Genomic DNA, 18,004 nt, shown 5'->3' with positions numbered 1-18,004 from the left:
TTTAGAATGTTTAGAAACTTGACCCAACTGAAAAGAAGAAAGAAATGGTGGAACTTGAAAATGATTTCAGGTTTTCTCACTGCACAGGATATAGTCAAACACTGCTACAGTTAAATATTTTACCCTTTGTTCTCCCTGTGTAATCTACAATAATAATCTGCTTCGTGTTGATATTTACTGCTGTGTTGTTGACAATTACCTGAAGGAGGAGTTGGGGTGCTTCACTGAGCTGGAAAAAGTTTAGCTAAATCAGAAAGCTGGTCTAATTAAGCAAGTTTATTCTGTATCTTTAAAAGGCTAAGTTGACTCGCACATGCATGATACATATAAAGCTCTCACTGGCGCCAATCGCATGCATGTGTTTCGATCTGTCATTGTTGATCATGAATTTGGTTGACACTTCTATTTTAGAGGAAGGGTGAATAACGATATTAAAGTATTTCTTCTAATTAATTTCCTTTCTTTGTGCACATATCCATGCACTGGGACACTAGTTATAATATAATGTTAAGAGCTCAAGTTCTAAATGTCAGTTTCTGGCTCTATCACCCACTAGGTGCTTGACCAAGGGGGGGAAAAATCACATAACCTCTCTAAATACTGTTTTCTCGTGTAGAATATAGAGACAATAATGGTAAATATTCATTTAATCTTTATTTACTGCATGAAACTGCATTAGAATAGTACCTGGCACATATGAAGTACTAAATAAATGTTAGTTATTGCTAAATTCCTGTTAATTTTCTGAGGAAAATGCAGAAAACTAAATGATCATAAAACATTACATTTCAGCTAAGAATGATAAATTTATTGATAGTATAGCACTAAAAAGTAGGGTAGTGGGCTAACCTAGGTTACTTAATAGTTAGGATCTAAAATTGATACATCAAGAAATAATGGGCCCTTACCAGTTTGGCTCAGTGGATAGAGCATCGGTCTGCGGACTGAAGGGTCCCAGGTTCGATTCCAGTCAAGGGCATGTACCTTGGTTGCGGGCACATCCCCAGTGGGGGGTGTGCAGGAGGCAGCTGATTGATGTTTCTCTCTCATCGATGTTTCTAACTCTATCTGTCTCCCTTCCTCTCTGTAAAAAATCAATAAAATATATTTTTTAAAAAAAGAAATAATGGAATAAGGCTATTATTTAGACTGTAACTATAAAAGCCAGAAGATAGTTAAAAGAAAGTAACATGTCTGTCTAAGGAGTGGTAATGGGAAGGAGAAGAGTACAGCAGGAATCTCCTTTTACAAAATAAAGCTTTAGTACTATTGGATATTCACACATGTGCATGTATTATTTTAATAAACACAAAAATTTTTTAATGTAAATACCTATTGTATAAAGCAATAGTCAGCAAACTTTTTCTGTAAAGAGCCAAACAGTAAATATTTTAGGTATTGCAGGCTATCTGGTCTCTGTCACAACTACTTAACTGGCATTTTAGCATGAAAGCAGCCATAAACAATCTACTTATATAAAAACCCTGGGTGTAACATCACGTCCTGAAGCTCGACCAACCGTAAGGAAGTCAGTCCTGCAGGGGTCCTCTTGGAAACGGCTGTGCCCTCCCCCAGCTGTTTCCCAGAGGGCGAGGTTTCAGGCAAGAACGCACCCTCAGGGCAAGGTTTCAGACAGGAACCCGCCCTCGGAACGGAGCGTAGAAGTACTGAGTCCTGGGTTGCCTTGCCAAGGGCTGCGCCCTCCCCGAGCAGTTTTCCAAGAGGCCTGAGGGAAGAACCCACCCTCAGAGCACCAGGAGCGTCCAGCAGCAGTCAGTCCTAGGTTGCTGAGGCAGAGGCCACAGCGTGGTAGAACTCTGGGTCTGGCCCAATAGGGGGCGTGGCCGGCCTTTAAACCAGACCCTGACAGTAGGGAGGAGGCAGCCCCATTCCTCACAGAATCCGCTGTTGGAGAGCTTGCTGTCAGTGGCCTGCCAGCCAGGAACCCCATTCACCTGCACCCCAGACCCTGACAGGAGAGAGGAGGGAGCCCCATTCCTCACGGAATCGACAGGTGGCCAGCTTGGTGCCAGGGGCCTGCCAGCTAGGAATCCTATTCACCTGCATATCTGTATAAAGTTTTAATACATTATATTAGAGGTTGTGGTGGTACTGTTTTACTCACAGTGTCTACAGGAATTGCTGCAAATTTACTTCTCAGTGGAAGAACCTTTCATTCCCAATATAAATTACCGATTCCATTAAATGAAACTTCAATTTCTAGACTTGATATAAACAGTGAAGTTGCTAAAACTATTAAAAAGGCCCAACTTCTCATTATTGATGAATGTACCATGGCATCCAGTCATGCTATAAACGCCATAGACAGATTACTAAGAGAAATTATGAGTCTGAATGTTGTATTTGGTGGAAAAGTTCTCCTTCTTGGAGGGGATTTTCGACAATGTCTCAGTATTGTACCGCATGCTATGTGATCGGCCATAGTACAAACGAGTTTAAAGTACTGCAATGTTAGGGGATGTTTCAGAAAGTTGTCTCTTACAACAAATATGAAATCAGAGGATTCTGCTTATAGTGGATGGTTAGTAAAATTGGAGATGGCAAACTTGATAGCAGTTTTCATTTAGGAATGGATATTATTGAAATCCCCTGTGAAATGATTTGTAATGGATCTATTTTTGAAGCTACCTTTGGAAATATTATATCTATAGATAATATTAAAAATATATATAAACGTGAAATTCTTTGTCCAAAAAATGAACATGTTCAAAAATTAAATAAAGAAATTTTGAATATACTCGATGGAGATTTTCACATATTTGAGTGATGATTCCATTGATTCCACAGATGATGCTAAAAAGGAAAATTTTCCCATCGAATTTCTTAATAGTATTACTCCTTCGGGAATGCCGTGTCATAAATTAAAATTGAAAGTGGGTGCAATCATCATGCTATTGAGAAATCTCAATAGTAAATGGGGTCTTTGTAATGGTACCAGATTTATTATCAAAAGATTACAACCTAACATTATCAAAGCTGAAGTATTAACAGGATCTGCAAAGGGAGAGGTTGTTCTGATTCCAAGAATTGATTTGTCCCCATCTGACACTGGCCTCCCATTTAAACTGATTCGACGACGGTTTCCCGTGATGCCAGCATTTGTGATGACTATTAATAAATCACAAGTGAACACGCCCGATCTCATCTGATCTCGTAAGCTAAGCAGGGTCGGGCCTGGTTAGTACTTGGATGGGAGACTGCCTGGGAATACCGGGTGCTGTAGGCTTTAATAAATAAATAAATAAATAAATAAAATCACAAGGACAAACTCTAGACAGAGTAGGAATATTCCTACCTGAACCTGTTTTTGCACACGGTCAGTTATATGTTGCTTTCTCTCAAGTTTGAAGACCATGTGATGTTACAGTTAAACTTCTAAATACTTCAGCACAAGGGAAATTAGTCGAGCACTCTGAAAGTGTTTTCACTCTTAATGTGGTGTACAGGGAGATATTAGAATAAGTTTAATCACTTTATCAGTCATTGTTTGCATCACTGTTGTTTTTATATCATGTTTTTGTTGTTTTCATATCATGTTTTTGTTGTTTTCATATCATGTTTTTGTCATTTTTATATCATACCTCTGTTGTTGTTATATCCTTTTGTTACTGTTTATTTATTAATAAATTTATATATTATTTTCATATACATTTTACTGATTTCCTTTCATCTCTCACACTTCTATTATAGAGAAAGGGCAAATAGCAATATTAAAATATCTCCGCTAATTAATTCCCTTTTAATGTGCACAAATTTCGTGCACTGGGCTACTAGTCCTATATAATAAAAGCCCAGTGACCATAATGGCAGAATGACCAGAACAACTGCTCGACCAGTCACTATGAGGTGCACTGACCACCTCTTGGTCCCTTTCCCCGCCGGCAGGCTCCAATCACTTGATGGTGAATGGGGACCTGGGGGTGGGTAGTGGGGGAATACGGGCAGTGCAAGGGCAGTCTGGTGGCCTTGCCCATCTTATAGCTGTGTCATGTAGCACATGTGACCTCTAAGGTCATAGTGGCAGCAGTAGAGTTGAAGGAGTCACACCAGGTCATAACTGCCTTAGGGCAGAAGTAAACAGAACTTGTCACATGGCCCCAACTTAATTGCAATGGAGACTGGGAAACATAAGAAAGCATTTGAATAGTTGATGAGTACTGTCTCTGCCACAGCCATTTTCCTCCACTCCAAAATGAGATCCTAGAACAGGGGTGGGCAAACTTTTTGACTCGAGGGCCACAATGGGTTCTTAAACTAGACCGGAGGGCCGGAACAAAAGCATGGATGGAGTGTTTGTGTGAACTAATATAAATTCAAAGTAAACATCATTACATAAAAGGGTACGGTCTTTTTTTTTTTTTTTAGTTTTATTCATTTCAAATGGGCCGGATCCGGCCCGCGGGCCATAGTTTGCCCACGGCTGTCCTAGAAGGTGGGGGATTCCTTCTGATTCATTTTGACACCCCCAGTGACTAGCACAGTACCTTATGTATAGTAGAGGGTCAGGAACAAAGTGTTTGGTTAGTAATTCAATGAGTAGATGAGGGAAGGAGTGAAATACATAATGCAGGATAACAGACCAAATGTTTTTTTTAATTCTTTAGAAACTAATTTTATAAGGCAAGAGTTACACTTCTCACATTTAAAAAAGGGCTTGTTTCTACTTTTCTAAACACTATCATAAAATATTCAACCTTTTGTTGAAGAACAACCCTTATCTCTCCCCATAAAACATGGAGTCACTTTTTTCTTCTAGTTTCTGCTTTGAAACAATGCTTACTGCTCTGCCTTCCATTCTAAACTGTTTACAACTATCCTATATAATAAAAGGCTAATATGCAAATTGTCCCCTTGACCAGGAGTTTGACCAACCCTGGCCCTTCCTCCTGGCCAGCCCTGTCCCCAATCAGCCCCTCCCACCCTGATCCGGGGCAGGCCCACGGGACCCCACCCATGCACGAATTCATGCACCAGGCCTCTAGTTCTATTACAAAATTAAAACATCTTGGCCTGGCCAGGTGGCTCAGTTGGTTGGAGCACTGTCCGTACACCAAAAGGTTATGGGTTCAATTGCTGGTCAGGGCATATACCCAGGTTGCAGTTCGATCCCTGGTCAGGTGAGTATAGTAGGCAACTAATCAATATTTCTCTCTCACATCAATGTCTCTCTCTCTCCCTCTCCCTTCTCTCTCTAAAAAAATCAATAAAAACATATCCTCAGGTGAGGATTTAAAATAATTAAAATATATCCTTGATGTTAATCCTCACCCAAGGATATTTTTCCATTGACTTTATTTTAGAGTGGAAGGGAAGGGGAGAGACAGAGAGAAAGAAACATTGATGTGAGAGAGACACATTGATTAGTTGCCTCCCACACCTACCCCAACCAGAGACGGGAATCCAGCCTGCAACCGAAGTATGAACCCTTGGCCAGAATTGAACCTGGCACCCTTCAGTCGGCGGGCCAACGCTCTATCCACTGAGCCAAACCGACTAGGGCAGTGGTCGGCAAACTCATTAGTCAACAGAGCCAAATATCAACAGTACAACGATTGAAATTTCTATGGAGAGCCAAATTTTTTAAACTAAAACTATATAGGTAGGTACATTGTTATTAACTTAATTAGGGTACTCCTAAGCTGGCCTTTGCTAAAAACGTCCTCAATCTGAGGGGTCGACCTCAGCGAACATACCCCCACTTCTTCTAATGTCACTTCTTCAAAACAGACTCACCCAGGCCGAAAATCAACTTCTGCACATGGGCCATGAAGTTTCAATCGCACGGTAGGTGCGCGCCCACACATGGTATTTTGTGGAAGAGCCACACTCAAGGGGCCAAAGAGCCACATGGGGCTCGCGAGCCGCCGTTTGCCGACCACTGGACTAGGGCAATAAGCTTTAATCATATGTCAAAAAACATGGGTGGAAGTAAAATTTAGCTAGACCCTCACCAGCAAGAGATAGCTGTTGTCTTTTTTATAAGTGACTATGTCTGTGTATGTGTTTTATGTGTATGTATGTGTATATTTGTTAAACAAAAGTAGAATCCAAATGTATCAGGCATATTTTATGCAGCAGCATCTCAAGTCTTCTCGGCTTTGCGTGTCTGAGGTCCCCGATCACTTTTTTTTTATCCCAGCTAATTACGCAAACCATGTATGCGTGGATTCAAACCAACTGCACACAGGGATAACCAATGGTCCCTTACTTCTTGCTCATGCTGGATGCTTCTCACCTACCACCCTTGGTTTCCCTCTTGACTTTGAGGTGTGAGAACTGTGGGACCCTCTTGAGGCCCACACATGCACAATCTGAAAATTTGGGGAAGTAAATATACCATGAGGCAAAGCTTTTACCAGTGAGATACAGAAGCTGAGAGGCACATCTTCTCCTTCCTTCGAGTGGATTGTCCTGGGATGCAGTACTTTAGCCATCCTCCTGGGAGATAGGCTTTAGGAAATCAAGCAACCAGTTTCACTTATTACAAAGGGGTGGCCAGCTTGGAGATGTACCCTTGAACTGATTTAATCTTTCATCTCTCCTCAATCCCTCTTTCCCTCACTTCTGCTTTCTGAAATTGCACTTCCTGAAAACATAATGGCATATGAGCTTTTGCCTCAAGCTCCAGGTTCTGGAGTACATAGGTATAGCAGACACTATGAATGCTCTGCCAATTATCCCTTCAGCTCCTACCACAGTAGTGCACCCTCATCTAACTTCCAAATGCCAACATGTGCATCTCTTTACCTGAAGGCTTCCTTTGGCATCCAGGGCCCATTTTGCATCTGTTAATGGTAAGCTGGAAGCACCAGAGAATTGATGCCCCTGGGAGCAACTTCAAATAATGACTGACAGGAGTTAGTGTGTAAAGACCCTGGAATTCTCACCCATTCCATGAAATGACACTGAGCATAGTTCCGTGCTGGCTCCAGAGGTCCCCAGTGAAATCAGGTTTGGTTGCCACCAGTGGTAACTGGCTTGACAAGTACTTTTGTTTAATGACTTTTCTTTCCCACCTCACGTCTCCTCTCCTCTACCAGTATGCCCTGGGGTCATCTCCCAAATAAACTATTTGCACTTGAAGGGAAAATGTGGGGCCTGGGGAGGTGGGTGGCAAAAGATAGATTAACAATGGAGAAATCTGGCAAATAACCACTTGAATCAAGTAATTAAACATAATGTCACCAATAATAGCACCATGTGCTTTCTGAAGGATGCACTGAAAAAGTCACATCATTTTGGTAGTAGTCTACCAATCTACTCATGACTTGATCATAAGTAAATAATCAGACAAATTCAAATCTACAAGGCCTGGACTCTTCAAAAATGTCAAAAAGACAAAACAAAGTAAAACAAAAAGTCTACTAAAGTCTTCTAGAGTAAAGAAAACTAGAGAGACATGACAACTAAAATGCACTGTGTGATCCTTGATAGGATTTTAGATCAGGAAAAAAAACAATAAAGGACAATACTGAAACAATGGGAAAGTCTGATGATGGATTGCATATTAGATGCTGGCCTTTTATCACTGTTAAACCTAGTGAATGTGATAATTATATCATGGTTATGTAGGAGATATGTGATAAAGTATTAGAGTAAATTGGCATGTTTTCTGCAACTTTCCAATCATTCAACTAATAAATGTGACTATGTGTGTGCAAAAGAGGGAAGAGAAGGAGAAAGGTTAAAGCAAAGTAAAACTTATGAATCTATTGTATGCAGGTATTCATTGTGTAATTTTCTTGAAGGCTTCAAATTTTTAAAAACAGAATGTTAGGAAAGACTTCCTAATAGTCAAGGTTATGACAGCTACATAAATTCAAATATCCCAATACATCCTCCAAAAACTACACAGACTTACAAAAAGAACAAATAAAACCACAAGTAGTCCAGCTGGTGTGGCTCAGTGGTTGAGCATCAACCCATGAAACAGGAGATCACGGTTGGATTCCCGGTCAGAGCACATGCCCGGGTTACAAGCTCCATCCCCAGTAGAGGGTGTGCAGGAGGCAGCCGATCAATGATTCTCTCTCATCACTGATGTTTCTATATCTCTCTCCCTTCTTCTCTCTGAAATCAATAAAAATATATTAAAAAAAAAAAAAGAGCCCTGATCGGCATGGCTCAGTTGGTTGGGCACTGACCCATGCACCAAAAGATGCTGGTTCAATTCCCGGTCAGGGCACATGCTTGATCCCTGGTAGGGGACCTGGTAGGCAGCCAATCACATTGATGTTTCTCTTTCTCTCTCCCTAAACAAAAATCAATAAAAATATATACTTTTAAAGAAAAGGAAAAAAAATCTCCTGATTAAAAATCAAACAAAAAACCCACAAATATCCCGTATCTTCCAACATAATTAGAGGACTGAAAATACTATAAGCTCACCTAGCCTGGAAGTAGAAAAAGTAAACATTAATTTCTGGTGGAGATATTTCTCAAAGTCTCATCCAAAGTCTTTAGGGAGAGCAAGGTGGGCCCCAGATGGGAAAGGAAATGCATAGAAGAGAGAAGAGGATGATGAAGAGCCCAAGTGGAACTAAAATCAGTCCTGGAGAAAGAAAACCCATACTTAAGTATAAAGATACTGACTAAGTGTTCTGGTAGACCAGTGTAGTCTAGAATTCAATGAGGCAGTCTTGGAAAGACAATGTTTCTGGGGAGAAGAGGTTGAAAGGAAGGCGAGATGCCCTTTGAAACTTCTGTGAAGGGAGAAAGAGGGGAAATATAGGATCCTGTAATTCAAGAGAAAAATTTAAAGTCAAAGGACATCTCCCCCACAAAAGCCTTCTAATAAAAAGGCCAAGATTACTTACAAACCAATAGGAACTACCTTTGAACCAGGAATCTCATAAATCATCCCAGCTGTCAATCCTGTTCACAAAATGCAAAATTAGAGATAAAAAAGAGTCAGCAAACTTGAAGACTGAAAATAATGAAAGAGCTTCAGGGTTCTATGGGATAATACCAAAATGGCTAGCATGCATACAACTGAGGTCCCAAAAGAGTTTAAGAAAATGGGGAAAATATTTTAGAAAATAATGGCCTGAAATTTCCCAAGTTGGGTGAGGCATAAATGTATGCATTTATGAAGCTCAGCAAACTTCAAAGCAAGATAAATACAAAGAAAACCACACCTAAATACATCATAGGCAAACTGCTAAAAACCAAAAATAAAGAGAAAATCTTGAAAGCAGTCAGAGAAAAATGGCACATTGCGTACAGAGTAATAATACAAATGATAGCTCCATTTACAAGTTTTTAAAAAAAACACTTTTGAGTAACTTTAAAGATGTGTAAGACTGCTACACTGAAAACAAAACAGTACTAAAAGAAAAAATTTCAATATATTTTTATTGATTTCAGAGAGGAAGGGAGAGGGAGAGAGATAGAAACATCAATGATGAGAGAGAATCACTGATCAACTGCCTCCAACACACTCCCTACTGGGGATGAAGCCTGCAACTCAGGCATGTGCCCTGACCGGGAATCGAACCATGACCTCTTGGTTCATAGGTTGACGCTCAACCACTGAGCCAGCCATGCCAGCCATGTCTAAAAGAAATTTTAAAAGACTTAAATAGAAAGGGAGATGTACCATTCTACATAATAAAACCCTAATAGGCAAATTGACTGAACAGCGGAAAGACAGGTCACTATGATGCTCACTGACCACCTGGGGGCAGACGCTCAATACAGGAGCTGCCCTCTGGTCGTCAGTTCGCTCCCACAGGGGGAGCACCACTCAGCCAGAAGCCAGGCTCAGAGCTGGCAAGCACAGCGGAGGTGGTGGTGGAAGCGGTAAGGAGCAGGGAGTGGGCAGTAAGGAGCGAGGGGTCCCAGACTACGGAGAGGGTGCAGCCTGGGCTGAGATGCCCCCCCCCCCCCCCCCCGCACGAATTTCGTGCACCGGGACTCGTGTTCATATGTTTGAAGACTCAATACTGTTTAGATGTTAATTCTATTCAGATTGATCTAAAGATTCAATGCCATCCCAATCATAAGCCTACCAGTCTTTTTTGGAGAAACTGATGACTCTAATATTTATATGGAAAATGCAAAGGATCTAAATTATCCAAATCAAGCTTGAAAAACAACAAATTTGCTGACCTGAACTACATGACTTCAAGATTTATGATAACTCTACATTAATTACAACAGTGTGGTACCAATAAGGATTGACCAGTGGAACAGAAGAGTCCAGAGATCAACTACCATTTATAGTCATCTGAATTTCAATAAAGGTACCAATACATATAATGACATACCTCACTATACCCAACAGAATGGTTAAAAATAAAGACTGACAACACCCAAAGTTGGCAAGGATGTAAAGCAATTAGAATTCTCATACACTGTTGGCAGGAAATACAATGATAAAATTACTGAGCTGTAAACACATGCTACCGTTCATAGAAAAAGGGAGAATAACTTGAAGATGGAGCCACAGATCCAGAGAGTAAAGCAGCAGGCCACAGACCATTAGTCTCTGGCCTGGAACCTAATGGTTCTTTATGTACCTTAGATATCAGCCTTTTGTCAGAAAGGTGTCAGTGCTTGCCTATTCATTTTCTTAGAGTTGTCTTTGATGAGACCTTTTCAATTTTAATGTAATACCATTTATCTTTTTAAAAGTGGTTTTTGCTGTCCTAGTCTTGTCAAAGAAAACCTTTTGCACACCCCCATCATGAAAATAGTCTTTAATATTTTCTAGAAGACTTATAGTTTTATGATAATTTCTAAAATAAACCTGATTCCTTTAGAAATTAAATATGCATCTGCCACATAACCCAAGAATTCTTCTGATAGGTATTTTCCCAAATAAAAACATATGACCAAAAAAAAGACTTGTGGTTGTAAGGAGAAAGAACTTGAAGTAGGGTAATGATTGTGAATATAAAACAGATTAATTTAAGAGATATTAAGAAGGTAAACAAGATTGGGACAAATTTTTATTCTTATCCATTTCCTTATTATCTAAAAGCATTTCTAATTACATGTGGAGGGAGGCACAAAATAATGAGGGAATAAAGCATATTATATAAGGAAATTTTCCTTTTTTGTCTGACTTCTTTTTATTCTTTAAAAATTTGATTTCAGAGAAGAAGGGAGAGGGAGAGATAGACAGAACATCAATGATTTGAGAGAATCATTGATCAGCTGCTTCCTGCACACCCCCTACTGGGGTTCGAGCCCACAACTTGGGCATGTGCCCTTGACTGGAATCCAACCCGAGCCCCTTCAGTCCGCAGGCCGACTCTCTAGCCACTGAACCAAACCAGCTAGGGCTCATTTCATCTTTATTAAAGACAGGAGAGGACATAATCATGAAGGGTAATAGAAGCCATCTTTAAAAGTTTAGAACTTTAGTTTGTAAACCATGAGGAAGCAATGGAAATTTTAAGCTGAAAACAATAAGATGACATTTATGTCTCCAAAAGCTCTTCGCCAACAGTGAATAATTGAGGGAGAGTTCAGTTAGGAGTCTATGTTACAACAGTCCAGAAAGGAAATTATAAAGATTCGAGGATAACAGGTATGTAGTAGAAAAAGGATGGACTCTGGATATGTATTACAGGAAGCAGAATTGACAGGACTCAATGATGGGTGAGGACCAAGAACAGCAGGATTGGATATCAAGGGGTTTTTTTTCCCTTTTATTTTTACTTACGTATATGCTGCTATAATTTTTGTGACACAAAAAAAACTTAAGAGTAGAAAAAAAAAATTTTTAAGAAGGAACTAGATCTCAAAATGTCACCTCCCCACTACTCTAAATAAAATGTCTTTCTGTTTAAAGACAGCTTATCTAATATATATTACTGATTTGTTAACATTGAATTCACTGCTGAACAGTTTATCTAAAAGAAACTTTGTAAGGCCCATCACAGCCTTCCTTCACTTAAACAAATAGACAGCACATTTCAACAATATGCCTGGAGGCCTTTACATGGGGGGGGGGGGATACCCAAAAACCTGGCACTAAGTATACAAGGACTCTCATTTCCAGTATGAGAACTGAAAGAGCATCGCCTGGTTTAACCTCAACTGGGGAACATGCCCATTAGGCAACTCAAATTTTTCGGAATTCTGCACATCTGCAAAAGTGCCATGAGTATCGATTTGGGATTTCAAAGCTTAGCGAGTAAATAAATTCGTAAATACAGACTTGACATATAAAAGATCGACTGTGGGTTTGCTTACTAAGCGGTTCTCAACCTGTGGGTCGCAACCCCTTTGGGGGTCGAACGAGCCTTTCACAGGGGTCGCCTAAATACATCCTGCATATCAGATATTTACATTACGATTCATAACAGTAGCAAAATTACAGTTATGAAGTAGCAACGAAAATAATTTTATGGTTGGGTCACAACATGAGGAACTGTATTAAAGGGTCGTGGCATTAGGAAGGTTGAGAACCACTTAAGGTAAAACCGCTCTCCCACAGCTACCTCGGTTACTTTCTCATACACTCCTCTCCACTACACCCAGTTCGTTCATACACAAGACCAGTCATGGCATACATTACACAGCAGCATCTCCGATGAGAACTGCACACAAACATTTTTCTGCCAGGTACCACTACAATTAACAGTCTAATCAGTGCTGAACCTAGAAGACTTTTTAATTATTATTGTTTAAAGTATTACATTATCTCCTTTTTCCCCCCGACTGGCCGCCCCCCTCCGCCATTCCCGCCCCGCCCCGTGTCCGTGTCCATTGGTTATGCTAACATGCGTGCACACAAGTCCTGCGGTTGCCCTCTAACCCTCCTCCCCGTCTTCTGAGGCTGGACGGTCTGATCAGTGTTTCTTAGTCTCTGGATCTATTTTTGTTCATCAGTTTATGTTGTTCACCCAGCAGACTTTAAAAAGACAAACTTCCCTAAACTGAGATCCCTGAAATACTTGACCCATCCCAGAGCTAAATTTGGTTTTAAAATGTTTGCACCTCAGACTGAGAGTTCTGCGGGGGAATAGACCTTAAAGGTCTAGGTCTCTAGGAAGCCTACAAGTGGGGAGGAATGGGGACCCAAAAGTCCCAAAACTAATGGAGAAACAAAATGTGGTATATCCCTACACCTGAGTATTATTCATATTATCCAGCCATGAAAAGACGTGACGTACTGACACATGCTACAATATGGATGGCCCTTGAAAACATTATGCCGAGATAAACTCGACACAAAGAACAAATATTGTATGATTCCACTTTTGTGAAATATCTAGAACTGGCAAATTCACAGAGACAAACGAGTTAGTGAGGCTGGGGTAGGGGTAATGAGCAGTGCCTACTAATGAGTTCCAGGCTTCTTTTTAGGGTGATTGAAGTGTTCTGGAATTTGACAATGGTGGTTTTACAACCTTGTGAATATACTAAAAACCACTGAATTGTCCTCTTTAAAAGGATAAATGTAATCATAAATGGATTGTATCTCAACTGTTTAAGAACAGGTCTAAAGGCTGAATACGCGGCTACACCGAGTGTCATTCCTTCCAAACTGCAGCCACTCCTTTCCGCTCCGCCCGGCATTGACACACGCTTCCGCAGCCTCCCCACGGCCCGCAAGCCGCCGTCCGCCGCTCGGCTCGGCCGCTCCGGGAGGGCCGCGGCGAGAAACAGGATGCCACCCTCCCCGGGCGGGGTCCTGGGGCTGCGCCACGTGAGCTGGTGCAAGTTTCCGGTACCCCTGTCCCTCCTAACCAAACTCTCAGAAACCGCGATCCTGAACCCCTACAGCACGTTACTACAGGCCTCGGACTCAGGGTGACGATGCCTGGGACCCGCAGTTCGCGCTCCAGCCCGATCCCTGTGCTCTACCCGGACTCGAGCCGCCCCAGCTCCACAGCCCTGGCCGGAACCACCCCCTGGGCGTCCTCCTCCCCACTTACGCGCCTCAGCAGCGCGCGGTGCACGCAGGGAGCTCGGTCTAGGCTAAATGAAGGGGGAAGGGAGTTTAGATAGAGCCGCGCAGAGGAGTCTGGGAAGGATGTGCAAGGGAACTCTGGGAAGAAGGTCCTAATCGAGAGCAAGGCCAGGGCGGAGCCAGGAAGAACAGGAGGAGAAGCCGTAAATCAAATAGGAAGGGGAGAAGAGCCGCAAAGCAATCTGCCGAAAGCCGTAAAGCAAGCTGGAAGCGCGATGCGGATCTCTACATTCTTAGTCTCTTATTGCTCCATCCAGTCCCTCCACCGCCCCCTCAGGTTGTGCGGCGCCCGGATCTCTGCTGCCCCCTGGCGGGCCAATGAGCTCGCCCCGGGCATGGGCCTACTCTTTCCGTGCCTTCCTGCAGGACTGCACAAACCCATTCCCGGATTGGAATGCAGCAGTGCGGCGGGGAGGAACTTCTCAATACCTATCCCTGCACACTACGGATATGGCAAGGAAAGAAAAACATGCTTTCAAGTCTTATTAAGAAATGGTTATCAGCCCTAACCGGTTTGGCTCAGTGGATAGAGCGTCGGCCTGCGGACTCAAGGGTCCCAGGTTGGATTCCAGTCAAGGGCATGTACCTTGGTTGCAGGCACATCCCCAGTGGAGAGTGTGCAGGAGGCAGCTGATCGATGTTTCTCTCTCATCGATGTTTCTAACTCTCTATCCCTCTCCCTTCCTCTCTGTAAAAAATCAATAAAATATATTTAAAAAAAAAAAAAGAAAGAAATGGTTATCAGAGCCCTTTATAGATACCCCCCAGACAGGTATAGCAAACCGGGCACACTCCCAATTATTACCTGATAGCTTCTTCTTTTTTGAATAATAATGTTACATGCAATAAATATTAATATTTCAAGAAAAACTATTTTAAATATAATAATGTTACATGCAATAAACAATCTTTCAAGAAAAAAGATTTTAAATATAAATAACATTGTATAATATCACAAAAGTTGTGGGAAATATTAAAAATCTGCAAAAACAGGATTACTTCTATTCTAAAATATTTTTTGACTCTAGCTCAATTTTGGTTCATCAGTTTATTATGTTGTTCATTATATTCCACAAATGAGTGAGATCATGTGATATTTATCTTTCTCTGACTGGCTTATTTCACTTAGCATAATGCTCTCCAGTTCCATCCATGCTGTTGCAAATGGTAAGAATTCCTTCTTTTTTACAGCAGCATAGTATTCCATTGTGTAGATGTACCACGGTTTTCTAATCCATTCATCTGCTGATGGGCACTTAGCTTGTTTCCAAATCTTAGCTATGGTAAATTGTGCTGCTATGAACATAGGGGTGCATATATCCTTTCTGATTGGTGTTTCTGGTTTCTTGGGATATATTCCTATAATTGGATGACTGAGTCAAATGGGAATTCCATTTTTAACTTTTTGAGGAAACTCCATACTGTTCTCCACAGTGGCTGCACCAGTCTGCATTCCCACCAGCAGTGCACGAGTGTTCCCTTTTCTCCACATCCTCTCCAGCACTTGTCGTTTGTTGATTTGTTGATGATAGCCATTCTGACAGGTGTGAGATGGTACCTCATTGTTGTTTTGATTTGCATTTCTCGGATGATTAGTGACTTTGAGCATGTTTTCATATGTCTCTTGGCTTTCTGAATGTCCTCTTTTGAAAAGTATCTATTTAGGTCGTTTGCCCATTTTTTGATTGGATTGTTTATCTTCCTTTTATTAAATTGTATGAGTTCCCTATAAATGTTGGAGATTAAACCCTTATCGGTGATAACATTGGCAAATATGTTCTCCCATGCAGTGGGCTTTCTTGTTGTTTTGTTGATGGTTTCTTTTGCTGTGCAGAAGCTTTTTATTTTGATGTAGTCCCATTTGTTTATTTTCTCTTTAGTTTCCATTGCCCTAGGAGATGTTTCGGTGAAGAAATTGCTTTGGCATATGTCTGAGATTTTGTTGCCTTTGGATTCCTCTAGTATTTTTATGGTTTCCCGTCTTACATTTAAGTCCTTTATCCATTTTGAGTTTATTTTTGTGTATGGTATAAGTTGGTGGTCTAGATTCATTTTTTTGCATGTAATCTGTCCAATTTTCCCAGCACCACTTATTGAAGAGACTGTCTTGACTCCATTGTACGCTCTTGCCTCCTTTGTCGAATATTAATTGGGCATAGTGGTTCAGGTCGATTTCTGGGTTCTCTATTCTATTCCATTGATCTATATGTCTGTTCATGTGCCAGGACCAGGCAGTTTTGAGAACAGTGGCTTTGTAATACAGCTTGATATCTGGTATTGAGATCCCACCTACTTTGTTCTTTCTCAGGATCGCTGCAGCTATTCGGGATCTTTTTATTCCAGATGAATTTTTGGAGAGTTCGTTCTAGGTCTGTGAAATATGCCGTTGGTATTTTAATGGGAAGTGTGTTGAATTTATAGATTGCTTTGTGTAGTATGGACATTTTAATGATGTTGATTCTACCAATCCAAGAACATAGTATGTTCTTCCATCTGTTTATGTCTTCCTCTATCTCTTTTTTCAACGTCATATAGTTTTCTGAGTAGAGGTCTTTTACCTCTTTAGTTAAGTTTATTCCTAGGTATCTTAATTGTTTTTGGTGTGATGGTAAATGGGATTGCTTTTTTAGTCTCTCTTTCTGTAAGTTCATTATTGGTGTATAGAAATGCCATAGATTTCTTGGCATTAATTTTGTATCCTGCCATATTGCTGAATTCATTTATTAAGTTTAATAGTTTTTTGATGGAGTCTTTAGGGCTTTTTATGTACAATATCATGTCGGCTACAAATAAGGACAATTTTACTTCTTCATTTCCAATTTGGATGCCTTTTATTTCTTCTTGTTGTCTAATTGCAATGGCTAATACTTTCAGTACTATATCGAACAGGAGTGGTGAGAGTGGGCATCCCTGTCTTGTTCCTGTTCTTAGGGGAAATGGTGTTAGTTTTTGCCCATTGAGTATGATGTTAGCTGTGGGTTTGTCATATATGGCTTTTATTATGTTGAGGTATGATCCTTCTATTCCCACCTTGCTGAGAGTTTTTATCAAGAAAGGGTGTTGGATTTTGTCAAATGCTTTTTCTGCATCAATTGATATGACTATGTGGTTTTTATCTTTCAATTTGTTTATGTGATGTATTACATTTATTGATTTGCGGATATTGTACCATCTTTGCATTCCTGGGATAAATCCTACTTGGTCATGGTGTATGATCTTTCTGAAGTACTGCTGGATCCGATTTGCTAGGATTTTGTTGAGGATTTTGGCTTCTATGTTCATGAGGGATATTGGCCTGTAATTCTCTTTCATTGTGTTGTCTTTATCTGGTTTTGGTATGAGGGTGATGCTGGCTTCATAGAATGAGCTGGGAAGTGTTCCTTCCTCTTGAATTTTTTGGAATAGTCTGAGGAGGATAGGTTTTAGTTCTTCCTTGAATGTTTGGTAAAACTCCCCTGTGAAGCTATCTGGCCCCGGGCTTTTGTTTGCTGGAAGCTTTTTGATGACTGCTTCAATTTCTTCCATATTTATTGGCCTATGGGGATTTTTATATTCTTCCTGATTAAGTTTTGGAAGGTTGTATTTTTCTAGGAATATGTCCATTTCCTCCAGGTTGTCTAGTTTGTTGGAGTAGAGTTGTTCATAGTATTTTTTAACAATCTTTTGTATTTCTGTGGGGTCTGTTGTTATTTCTCCTCTTTCATTTCTGATTTTGTTTATTTGGGTCCTCTCTCTTTGTTTCTTGGTGAGCCTGGCTAGAGGTTCATCAATCTTGTTTATCCTTTCAAAGAACCAGCTCTTGGTTTTGTTGATCTTTTCTATTGTTTTTTTGGTCTCTATGTCGTTTATCTCCACTCTGATCTTTATTACTTCCTTCCTTCTGCTTACACTGGGCTTTTCTTGTTGCTCTCTTTCTAACTCTTTGAGTTGTAGGGTTAGGTAATTTATTATCATTGTTTCTTGTTTTTTGCAGTAAGCTTGTAGAGCTATGAACTTCCCTCTCAAGACTGCTTTTGCTGTGTCTCATAGGTTTTGGATTGTTCTGTTTTCATTGTC

General features: G+C 40.7%; 1 protein-coding gene across 3 annotated transcripts in view; it reads right to left on the bottom strand.

Annotated features, from left to right (window-relative positions):
- RAD52 (RAD52 homolog, DNA repair protein) overlaps positions 1–14,027 on the bottom strand; it is a 50,483-nt gene extending 36,456 nt beyond the window's left edge. Inside the window, exon 1 of one of the 3 annotated variants that reach the window (XM_006092125.3) lies at positions 13,914–14,027. The gene's annotated coding sequence lies outside the window, so the exon portion shown is untranslated. Of the gene's footprint in view, positions 1–908; positions 935–13,913 lie in introns of those variants that run through there. The other 2 variants (XM_023756717.1, XM_023756716.1) reach the window with 2 other exon arrangements.
- Between the last annotated feature and the right edge of the window lie 3,977 nt (positions 14,028–18,004).

The sequence above is a fragment of the Myotis lucifugus genome, unplaced genomic scaffold (genome assembly GCF_000147115.1).
Source record: "Myotis lucifugus unplaced genomic scaffold, Myoluc2.0 scaffold_98, whole genome shotgun sequence".
In the NCBI taxonomy this organism is placed as follows: Eukaryota; Metazoa; Chordata; class Mammalia; order Chiroptera; family Vespertilionidae; genus Myotis; species Myotis lucifugus.
Note: the sequence above shows the minus strand (reverse complement) of the source record. Positions and strands in the feature narration are given on the sequence as shown.